This window comes from Lytechinus pictus, chromosome 5 (assembly GCF_037042905.1).
Source record: "Lytechinus pictus isolate F3 Inbred chromosome 5, Lp3.0, whole genome shotgun sequence".
Taxonomy (NCBI): domain Eukaryota; kingdom Metazoa; phylum Echinodermata; class Echinoidea; order Temnopleuroida; family Toxopneustidae; genus Lytechinus; species Lytechinus pictus.
Window position 1 is genome coordinate 18,305,896 of NC_087249.1, and position 12,088 is coordinate 18,317,983.

The following is a 12,088-nucleotide window of genomic DNA, read 5'->3' on the forward strand; positions in this document are numbered from 1 at the left end:
TACTTCTTGACCATTTTTTGTGATTAAGGTATCAAATTAAAGAGCAGATATTGAACTTTTTAGGTATGTGATTTTCTTTTTAAAATTCAGATACCCCCCGCCAAATGAGTTTTTGGTATCCTTTCTTCAAATTGTTTTTGCTCACTCATGCGTGAATGAGGAATAATCTAAGTAATATCAGATGAAAGAGGAGATTCTAAGCTTTACATTGGTAGGTCATTTGTCTATTGCATTTGTGATTAAGTTATGATAAATCGTCGCTAAATCTCGGTTTCGTTTTTTCTGGGACGCACTGTATAGTTATTTTGCAATCCAATGGTAACTAGTATGTTAACAATGGATGGCAAAAGGACTCTAGTAATTTCATGCATTAGGGCCCTTGGGGATATGGCATCCCTACCCCCTCAAAAAATTACCTTAATAAATAATACACATGGAGGGCATTAGAAATAATTACACGCACAGGGTAACTTGAGAAAGGATCTAACACGCCCAAGGCATAGCCGAGGGCATTTAGACCATTTCAAAGGAAAACAAGTATGTGTAATTATTCTAATGCCCGAGAAATGTGTCTTTTTTTATAAGATAGCGATACGGATCCTTATTTGATAATCCATCATTCCAACACCATGACCGGTCAAAAGAGCTTTTTTTTTTCCTCAGCGCATAGAAAGAATAGTAATATTTTGTGATATGCGCTATATTAAAGACTATTATCATTGGGAGCACCAGTCATTAGCAAATTTACTGGTCATGTGATTGATTTCAGCCAATCATTAGATTAGGATCCATATCACTATTTTATATTATCTTTTATGCAACTGGACCCTGTATTCTGAAAATCATGTCATCTTTACAACTCTTAACTTTGTGAACGCGTTATTGGCCGTGTCTTTTTTTCCTTGCGAGTTGGTCATTACTTATAAAATTTCAGTACCTTTTCCTTAAAATAATATAACCACAATGTACTCCCCTTTTTCATATTGATTAAAGGCGATATAAGTATGCCAAAGAAAGATATAAAACAGCCATAATTACCATTTAAAATTAGTTATGGCATTTAATATAGAAAAGGTGATGCAAAGATAATGTGATTTTCAGAATACCGGCCAGGTTTAACGTTGTACAATATGCAGAAGGTAAACTAAAATTAGAAGGCCTATGTCTGATTGTACTCTTCCAGGTTTTTTAAAGATACATGTATTTTTTCCAGGTGCAATTTCATTTTCCCCAAGATTTATGAATAAAGGCCCATATGAAATTTTGATTTAGGCATTAACTGTATGACTTGTCACTGAAAATTTGTATCCATAGAAAGTAGGGGATAATGACCCTCACTATTTAGATAACCTTCTGCACTGTATAAGCCTAATTAATATTCATGCTGGCAGATATTTTCAAATGGTAATTTTATGGGTATCAATTTGATAGAGTAAAATTGGTGAAATGCAAATTCACGACATTTTCAGCTTATAGATTAATTTCAAGAATGGCATTTCGACATTTGAAAATATTTTCTTCAACTTTTCAATTGATATTTTAGAAGAATGAACTTCACAAAATGAAAGTAATTTCATTGTATACATGTTTATTTTGATATATTCTAAATATATTTGAATAGTTTTTTTCAACAATGTGCTCTATATTTTTTGCACATTAAAAAATGTAATACATAAAGAATCTATGGAATTTACAAAGCTGCTGCAAGAACAAATATTACATTACTTTGGCTGTGCTAAAATGTTATACTTGTACATTAGACAAATTTGAGTAAATGTTTCTAACATCTATCAGAAGATGTTTCGGATCTTAGCATACTTGAAAGTTTGTTCTATTCTTTTGCTCAAGCCAAGTGATTGTTAAATCGGGTTAATTAATGTGAAGATGCATTTCACTGTGTTCACTCTTTTCTCAAAGGCATTTCAGACAGGATATACATAAAGGGGCTTTCAAAATTAGTCAGTGAACCATTTGCGAGAATTAATATCGTTTGCAAAGTATATACTGTAATCATATGGTCGCAGAACCAAGTGTGCAAGTCCCTTCTTTGCTCATGTGCAAAGAAGATGTGCAGAAAGAGGGGGATAGAAAAGAAAGGGAGAGGCGAGAGAGGGAGAGAGAGAGAGAGAGAGAGAGAACGGAAGAGGGGGGCAGGAAGAAGGAAAGATCGAGGGACAAGCTTTCTATGGAACCGTTACGAGAATAAAGACAATGAGCCAAAAGGATGTGCAACCAGAGGCAGCGATTTAATGAGGGGGGGGGGGGGGGGGAGGGGGCGCAAGATGACCCTCTCCCATGGAATGCTGAACAAAATTTGAAAATCAAAGGGGAGGTTAGCACCCCCCCCCCATCCCGTTTGATCGCTTCCTATATATGGTTGTGACATAAATCATTTAATGATACACAGTAAAAGAAATAGCACGTTGTTTAAGCCTGTCACTCTACCAAGTTGTTTAAACTTTTTTCGTAATTTTTTAAACTTTTTAAACAACTTGTTTAAAAAGTTTAAACAGTAGTTCTTTTAGTGACGGGCTTAAACAGCGTGCTTAAAATTTTAAACAGTGTTTTTACAGAGTAAATCATCCAGGCAGACTAAAAAATTCAATTAAACAACAATGGAAATCATACAATGAAATATTTTTACTTTCCAAATTCTATGCATATTTTCTGAGTAAAACTTACGTCTGACGACCTTAAAGTTAGTATTAGTAGATAATTACAAGAAAGAGGAACAAGAAATGTAGGCAACTTGGACGAATTCATAAGAGAAGATTCCAGGAAAATGTCAGTAAATTTATGTCCGAAACAAAGCGGTCGAATTAAAATATTTGCGTCACCACAGAGTCTTATTTTGTATCTGAATTTGCATTCAAGAAGGGGGGGGGGGGTGTAAAGGGCCTACAAAATTTTCCACACTTCTGCTCCTAACTTGTGAATAAATAATTATGTAAAAACTGCAAGGCGACTGAAGATGAGTAGTGCCTACGTAAAATAATGTAAAAATGTAAACACAACCAAACCACACAACTATCAGTCCAAGAAAGCAATCATTGTCAATTTTTAATTATACACCAATATCAGAAAATACATAAGACATTACAATCTAGTATGTTCATTTTGGATAATAGTGAGAAAATGAAAAAAGGGATTTGGCATCATCAATCCACCTTTTAAATATTCTGACTTAAAAGTGCCACCCATATGTTAAGATAGATATTTTGGGATTTGTGAAGTCTAACGAAAGATTATACCTCTTGGAAATATTCTGGATCTCGTCATGTTTACATCCTTTGGCGGACTGGCGTAAATCTGGTCCGAGCATTTGGGGGGATGATAGTGATATATTGACCTGAAAATTTAGACACCCCACACCAAGGGCTATGTACGGAGGTATATAACCGTGTACATAATACTACCATCTTTCAGTTACAGACCTATAATATTTTTTTTCGATGGCTGTATTGCAATGGATTTGTTGTGATATAAAGTAATGAATTACAGTTAATATCAATAAGACAATATGCAAGCGAGCGAATAGAGCGAGCAAAGTTTCTGGAGTTGGAAGACAAGATGGTGTCCAAAAATCTCTTTCAAGAAGTATTTATGACATCACGGGCAGTGTATACGTAGGAATATACTGAAAATACTGCAATTTCTACTTTTTATTGGGTCAGATGCATAAAATGTAGCAATTGCCTTTGCTAGGCTTTTGCTTGATTTCGTAAAAATGAGCGATCAAATGCTTTTGCTAGTAAGCTCAAGCAATTGCTAACTGCCTGGTAGCATTTGCTTGACGATTAAGCGTATGCATAAAGCGAACATTTTGCTTATGCATTTAAAGACGTACAGCATCGGGTGATTAACTTTCAAACCATCTAACCATGTATCGCAAAGGTATATTCTTCGATCGATGTCCATATCATCCACATCGTTCTCATGGTATAAAAATGGATGTCGTCAGATCTCACCTCACCAAAATAATACACATGCGGATGCTTTCCAAGCAGCATTCTCCTATCCACCTGACCCGCCATCATCACCTTCTGATGAAAATCGGTTCCATTCTTCGCTGTCAAGGCCGCATGGATGGCGATGTGCAAGGGCGACCGCACACCTTGCGATTGGTCTGCGACTTAACTTTGGAATAAAAGGTAGTAGAATGTGATGCTAATATTGAGACTTGGAATATCTTACTGTGTAATGTTAGAAATCATCATACGAATACCTATGTTCAAATCTATGACTATGCTATGATCCGTCTTAGAATAAAAACAAATGTAATATCTAGTCGTAATGACGTCTTAGCAGTCGTACGATTGCCTACGATTTGAAACTAATTTGGCCTTTACTCCAAAATAAAGGCTTACAATCTTACAAAATGGAATTATATTAGTATTCTTTCAATTAATTTTAACCTCAAATAAAACGTTATGGTCCATTCACATTTTCAGAAAATTCGCGAACAGTCGTAAGGTGTGCGATGGCCTTTAGCCGGGGCCTTTACAACTTCCAGTTAATAGCTCTGGTGCATAAGGCAGCCAACAATCGTATTCAATGAGGTTATTCTTTGTCGACATCAGGTCAATTCTTGCGCTGATGGAAAAATAAAACAAACAACAAAAACAACAGAAAACATTATTAGACATACATGTTTTCTTTGTCGTATATGTCATCAAACATGCCCAACAACGGGCAAAGTAACAGAAATTTCAGAGCCCGTTCCATAAAGAGTAACATGATGTATGGCAGATTATTTATTTTGAAGAACATGTTTATTTAGGCCTATTCAACTTAATGTTCGAATGGAATTTTCAGGAAACCAGCTTAATGAACTTAAGCTCAATATTACAATTAGTAGTGATTAGCTATTAGTTAAGTAATGTTGAAAAGCGCCAAAATATTCATTGAGAACAGGCTAGAAAAAATGTTTCTATTAGTCTTGCATTGTAAATTTGGAATCTACCTTAGATGTGGACTTATCCGTTACAGCTTCAGTGTAAACATCACTGCAAACGTTGATTAAGCTCCCTCTCGTGTAAACAATGCCAACGAAATCAATCATTCTGTGGTCTTGCTTGTTCGGACCCCTTGATCAACATTGAATAATCTTTTTAAAAAAATCCAAAAAAATATACTGCATCACCTGGCATTAAATTAAATGGTAACCTTTCATTATGTTAACTTTTTAATGCAACTACCATGGTAACAGGACTAGCCCGATCAGCAGCCAATCACAATAAAGTTTTTTCATGGTAATTACAATACTGGCAAAGAAACCATGGTTGCTTGACTGCTTATGAAACGGGATCCTGTTCTATCATTATCATTATCATCATCCTCATCATCATCATCATCATCATCACTATCATCATCATCATTATCATCATCACCATCATCATCATCCATCATCAACATCACCACCATCATCATCATCACCATCACCACCACCACCATCATCATTACCACCATCATCATCATCACCACCATCATTATCATCATTATTGATATTACTTCCTTACCTGATGGATGACGTCTCGATGTCGAGGATGATAAGATCGTTTCCTGTGTGTGAATATATAAAGATCTCTGATGAATACATAAAGACCAATCTTGGATAGGTACGGAAGTCTACATGTATATCAGATCTCCACAGCTGCAGCTTTGGAATTGGAACTAGAGCTTCAGATTTTCCCTTGAAAAAAAAAAGAACACTATTACAAATACATGCACATTACTACAGTATATGAGACTTTCACATCGGAAGTTTAAACGACAAATTTGTAATTTTAGTGCGGGTCGTCGCTATGAGATTTTTTTTTAATTTATTACTTTTTTTCTTCTTTTTTTTTTAAATAGTTTATTGGGGGTGGACCATGGAGAGGGATGTAAAACCAAGATTTGCTGACAATTTTATCAACGGTGTCTATAATATGCGGCACATACTCTAAGGCCTGCATACTCCCACCCCGCGCACACGTAGAAAATTGACAGCGGAGGGTCCACAGGGGAAGGAGCAGGGGGCTCCTATGACTTTTCAAGGTATCAAAAAATGATAGACGATGCAAAAGAGGGAAAATGTGAAGAAAAAAAGGGAAAAAAGCCGAGAGCCCTATATAGCTGGTTGAGTCTTTTAAAATCAATATACGCTCGTCATTCAACTGAGAAATAATATGACTCTACAGATAAGTCATCTTTCTCCCTACTAAATCATCTTATTTTGACATATCCCTTTTAACAACTTATTTGTTGAATACTGTTTTTGGGGAGTGCGAACTTCCATGTTATTTGAGTTTACGAGGGAGCGAAACGATCGAGCGAGGAAACAATACTCCTTATGACATCATAATTATATAATTTCGTCATCAAAAGAAGATGTGGAACAAAATATTCAGAATTTATTGATTCGGCCTTTTCGCTAGCCCAATAAATTTGCGTTGTAAAAGCAACCCGTAGATTTACAATTTTCATTTGGAGTGCATGTTTTGATTGCACTTTGAAATACATTATTCAAATAAACAACCTCAGTGAGAGAGAAGGCAGTAAACACTCTTGTGAAAAAAAAAATTACGTGATCAAAATACACTTAGTTTCTTTGTTTCCCTCAACAACCTCTTCACTCTAAAAAAAAAAAAAAAAAAAAAAAAAAAAACGCCGCTTAAAATTGTACAAGTTGTTTAAGCCCGTCACCCTAACTACCATTGTCTAATCTTTTTAAAAATTGTTTAAACAATTTAAACAACTTCCTTATTTAGTTTGAACATTTATAGTTGTTAGTGACGAGCTTAATTTTTTTAACAGTGTTTTTACAATGTTCTTAATTCGTTAAGCGAGCTAGGTTAGTGAGTAACTTTAATTTGGTGAAGTGTAAATTCATCAGCAAAATGCAACATCAGGGGGGGGGGGGTCGCTGTGGAATTCTAATGGGTGGGGGGGGGGCACGAAAACGTGAACATGGTATTTTTCATCAATTGCATCATACAGTTACACGACACTGGCATCTCTTTTAGATATTCAGTTTCCCCCTTCGTTTATCTTCTTCTTTTCTCCTTTCATAACTTGATAAATCCATGGACCTACATTTTAATAGAATCAACACACAAATTTCTGTTTTTAGTTTTTGGGGCAAAGGCATGTGATGAATATCTGCAGTATAGAATTTGTAGATAATACCACAAATCAAGCATTTATCCACTAGATCAACTGAAGATAAATTAAGCAATAATTGTCCAAACACTGCCAACTCTATTTCAGCACACAGAGGTTACTATAACTGAGGACAGTGGCGTAACTACGGGGGGGGGGGGGGGGAGGGCATGGGGGGAACGTGCCCCCCCCCCCCATCGGCTTGCCAAAAAAAAAGTACGGGGGAAAGGAGAAAAAGAGGGACAAAGGAAGAGAAACGTATCGGGAAAGAAGAAATTATTGATCATTATAATAATAATGTTATATTACATAAGAAACCACTTTTTTCATAACTTTATGAAACAGAATTTGCTCAGGGCCTATGTTTTCATTGTTTCTGGTGCTCGCATTGTCTGTTTAACGATAAATACATGCATAATCGTGTTGTATTAAAACCTCCCGTTTTCAAGTCAATATACACCAAATATATTTCCTCACACTTCGAATTATTATTGTTTTATGTAGTGACATATGCTTCTTTTTCATGACTACTTAAAGTGATTGCCCCATTTTAAGGTCTTAATATAAAACATTTCCTGTCCGTGCTTACGTTCGCATTATTCGATTGGTGATATATGCCTGCTCTTCATGAATTCCTGAAATCGGTCCTTAAAATGTTCCCTTTTATAATCTGAATATCAAAAATTTTCAGCTCGCCCTTCGCGCTCACATCATTCGGTTAGTGAAATACGTATGGTCTTAGTGAATTCCTACAAACAAGCCTTAGAATGCCCCTCTTCAGTTCTAAGTTTCCTAAATATTCAGCTCGCGCTTCGCACTCGCAATATTTCATTAGTGAGATGCGTGTGATAATCATGATTACATGCAACGACTACAAAAAATGCTTCGTGTGTTTAGATGTAATTCTAACAAAATCAGCAGGCGCTTGGCACTCGCATTATTATTATTTATTTATTTATTTATTCATATTTCACCAGGGTAGCTCATTCAACAAAAGTTTATCTTCCATGAGGCCCTGGATAACAAACAATACAAATATATACAATTAAGAACAATCAATGGTGATAATACATATACAATCATCAGTTCATATGATATTGTTAAAATACAGACGTATAAAGTGACAACAGCATTATAAAAAAAAATACATCAAAAAAGAGATGATATTTAAAAGCATCAGTCTTAAAAAGGGAATTGGTATTGCATCCCAGTTGATCGGCCTAGGCAAGATTGAGGAAATGTCTTTTAACAGAGAGTTTCAAATTATTTAGGGTTTTAACATTTTCAACACTTTGTGGGAGACTATTCCATATAACACAGCCATCATAACATAAAGCAGTTTTATAATTTTCTGTACGGCATTTACCTATATCTAAATCATGATAAGCACTTTGTCGAGTATTTACATTATGAACTTTAGAAATTTCTTTGAAAACATTTGTAAAACAGTCTGCTGATAAGTCATGAAGACATGGCTTATCAACATTAGAAGACTATGATGAGATATGGATACTCTTAATGGATTCCTTAAAAAAATAGTCCTTATAATATTCCTCTTTGGGGTCAATATAAACAAAAATTCCAGCTGGCGCTCGCATTGTTTGTTTAGCGAGACAGGTACGTATCATGATTACAAAAATTAGCCTATTAATATAATGTCCCTTTTTAGGTCTGAATATCAAAGATTTTCAGCTCGCGCTTCGCGCTCGTATTATTTGATCAGTGACATACATATCCGTTTAATGGCACTGTCCTTAAAATGTCTCAATTAGGTCAGCATACCAAGCAACTGAGCGCGCTTCGCGCTCTCACTAAGTGACTCAAAATTTTTTGCTGGTGCCCCCCCCCACTATGCCGTGACCCACGGTACGCCACTGACTGAGGACCAGATCATATATCTTGTGACAAACATGTGTCGTGATATCTTTGAGCCATTTAAAGCTCCCTAAAGTTCTGGACATTTAGATTATTATTTACCTACCTGGTTATACTAATGTTTGAAATCAATTCCTGAAGTTTTCATCCGTTCCTCTCATGCACAAGGTTCACTGGCGGATCCGGGGGGTGGCACATCCGGCTCGTGCCCCCCCCCCCCCTTTGAGAGCCATAATCAAAAATTTTAATGCAAATATGCCATTTTTACCCAATTGTGCCCCCTTTTTTTTTGCTTCTCAAGTTTTTGGCGGACGAAATTACCTTTAATTTTAGGTAAAAACTTTTTTTTTGCTTGTCAAATTTTCATCGGGAAAATGTGCCCCCTTTTGGAAAATCCTAGATCCGCCCCTGACAAGGTTACATGTAAGGTTCAGTCCTGGATGCAGGATCTTCTCTCTACATGACGTCTGAAGAATTGGCACGGTCCGGGGTAGGGACCTTATAATCAAATTGAAATTCCGCATTACGCCATCAAAAAAAAACTCTTTTCAAATTGTAATACATCCTTAGACACTACTACAAGCTCAGGAAGACTATTCCATATAAAATTTTCAATGTTAAAACAAGTTTTTACGTGTATTCTTAATATCAGCTCTAGTTATATAACTTGTGCACATGACTCCTTGTACTGGTGTGAGAATTAAGTTGCAGACATGGGGCAACATCAGGGTCATAACTGTGGAGAACCTTAAAGGTCTCTGTCACCCCTGGCTAGTAGGCAATCTCTCAGAGTACGAGAGCCCTTTCAAAGATGGGACGTAGCGAGCACATTCTCAAGTGCATTATTATTTTTTTTAATACTTTTTTTTAGTCCACACAGCACGACTATACTCTAGACGAGGTCGAACAAAAGCCTTAAAAGGAATCTTCATCCAGAAAAAACAAAAAGCAAATGACTTCTTACCAAACCTGCTAGCCTGTTAGCTTTTGAAACAAAAGTTCATCGAATCAATCGTACACTGGTTGTAGTACGCGGCAGTATATAAGGAAAGGAAAAATATGTAGGATGTCCATTTATTTGAGAATACATAATCGCTGTTTAAATTCCTTCTATAGTCGTTCTCGTTGTATTGCCATTTGTATGTTTGTGTTGCGTAAAACTCTTCCGTCCACTATTCAACATTTCCCGCTCATTGTTCGCTCCTTTTTTTACGCCTCGGTGCATGGCCATATAGACATTTATCCCTTTGTCGGATCCAAAGTGATTATCTTTGTCAATGTCGTTTCAATAAAAATTCCACTTCCCTTTTACTCTAATCATTGTCGAAGGGGAAGTTCACACTAAAAAATAATTGTTTTGAAAAAGAGGAGAAAACCACAATTTATCAAAATCAACAGGAAAATAATATAACACTCTAATATTTCACTCTATTATTTTTCTTTCATTTGCTTTTTTCTTTTTTCTTGGACGAGAATCTTATAGTTGGGGCCCGGAGTTGGGGGCATGCCAAGCCCACCCCCCTCTCCCATGGTGTGTTCCATACAGTACACACAAATATGGAACACGCGGCCCTAACAGCCTCGCCCACCGGCGTACAAATGGGAGGGGGAGGGGGTGCTTGGCATTCCTCAAACTAAGATTCTCGTCCAAGAAAAATAGAGAGAGAGAAAAAAAGAAATCGAATGAAAGAGAAATAATAGAGTGAAATATGACACAGTTTTTTTTCGATCATATGTCAAGATCAACAGTCGCACTAATTTGTCAACATTTTTTGCTCGCTCGAATTTAGAACTTTTGACCCATTGAATACTTTTAGTTTTAATTTACATTTTGAATTCATTAATATGAATAATTTGATATACAATCACAATATCATCATTTTCATTCTTCTTTTCAACTTTTCTCCATCTTGTCTATTTTTGCACTGACTACAGGCCTATAGGTGGCAGCTGCCTTCTCGTCACAGGGTCTAAAAAAATGTCCCCTACCTCATTCGGGTTTTTTTCATAGGGAGGGGTGCGGAGTCTTTCCGGCAGGCCACTTTCTTTCCCTTCCTGATCCTTTTCTTCTCTTCCTTGTATCTCCCTTTTAATGCAACTTCCTTTCTTCCTCGATCTCTCTCCTTGTTTTGCGGGGGGGGGGGGGGGGGGGCAGGGTCCCTCGCCCTCTGGATCCGCGCATGTTGAAGCTCCTTTCGCATCCGGGCTACCCTTTCTAACTTTTATTTTTTATACTTCAATCTTTAGTGGAAGAAAATAACATAAAGAAAGAATAAATAACTGTTTTGGAAAACGATCCCGCCCTTCATATTGAACTAAACAATCAAGGTCAAATGTTGCCATTTCCCCTTTCCTCCCTTTCGTTTAATTTGCTCATCTTTCTCTCTCCTTCTTTTTCTGTCAGTTTTTCTTCCCCCTTCTCTTTCTCGCCCCCCCCCCCTTTTCGTTATTTTATGTCTCTTTCTCACTTCTTTCCCCGTCTTATTTTGTCTCCATCTTCTTTTTTAAGCTTCTCATCTCAATTTCTCTCCCTTTCCCTCTTTTTCTTCTCATCATTTTCACCTTCATTTTCTGCCCCCAACACCTTTCTCCTTGTTTTCTAGTTCCCTCCATTCCTCATTCTTTTCATTTCCCTCTCCCCTCCAGCTCCTTCTCTATCCTTTTTCTCTTTTATCTTTCCCCTCTCCTTTTTCCCCAGATACGATATGGCCACCACAAAAACAGACCCAGTATTAAAAAAAGCAAAAAAACATGCAAACATTTTCATGTAGGATTCCTTGTGCCCATACCAACTAAAATATTCATGAACAAGAAATTGGTTTTGATATCTTTCTCTCTTTCTCTCTCTCTTTTTTTTTTTTACAGAACAAATTGGAAAATTATTAAAGAAATTTGACTGGTAGCCCCAAATATTTATTAAATTAAGAAATCCCAGAGCAATTAAGCAAACCCTGGCCCTCACAAAATGGTTGCTATCCAGTCTCCTTGCTGAGATGTCGTCTTCCAACTATAGCCCCACAAGTCTTGTTATCAGGATCTTTAGATTACCGGATTGAAGAATTGGAAGTCG

The 12,088-nt window shown here is 36.6% G+C and overlaps 1 long non-coding RNA gene across 2 annotated transcripts; it reads right to left on the reverse strand.

Moving 5' to 3' along the window:
• Window positions 1-361: 361 nt before the first annotated feature.
• Window positions 362-10,234, reverse strand: LOC135154255 (uncharacterized). 2 transcript variants are annotated; one of them, XR_010293671.1, is made up of 4 exons: window positions 9,983-10,234; window positions 5,520-5,692; window positions 2,561-4,593; window positions 362-2,433 (listed from the first exon to the last, which is right to left on the reverse strand). It is a non-coding gene; the product is annotated as an uncharacterized LOC135154255 (long non-coding RNA). The 2 variants fall into 2 exon arrangements; XR_010293672.1 differs by having other exon boundaries at window positions 2,227-2,433; window positions 2,572-4,593.
• Window positions 10,235-12,088: the final 1,854 nt, after the last annotated feature.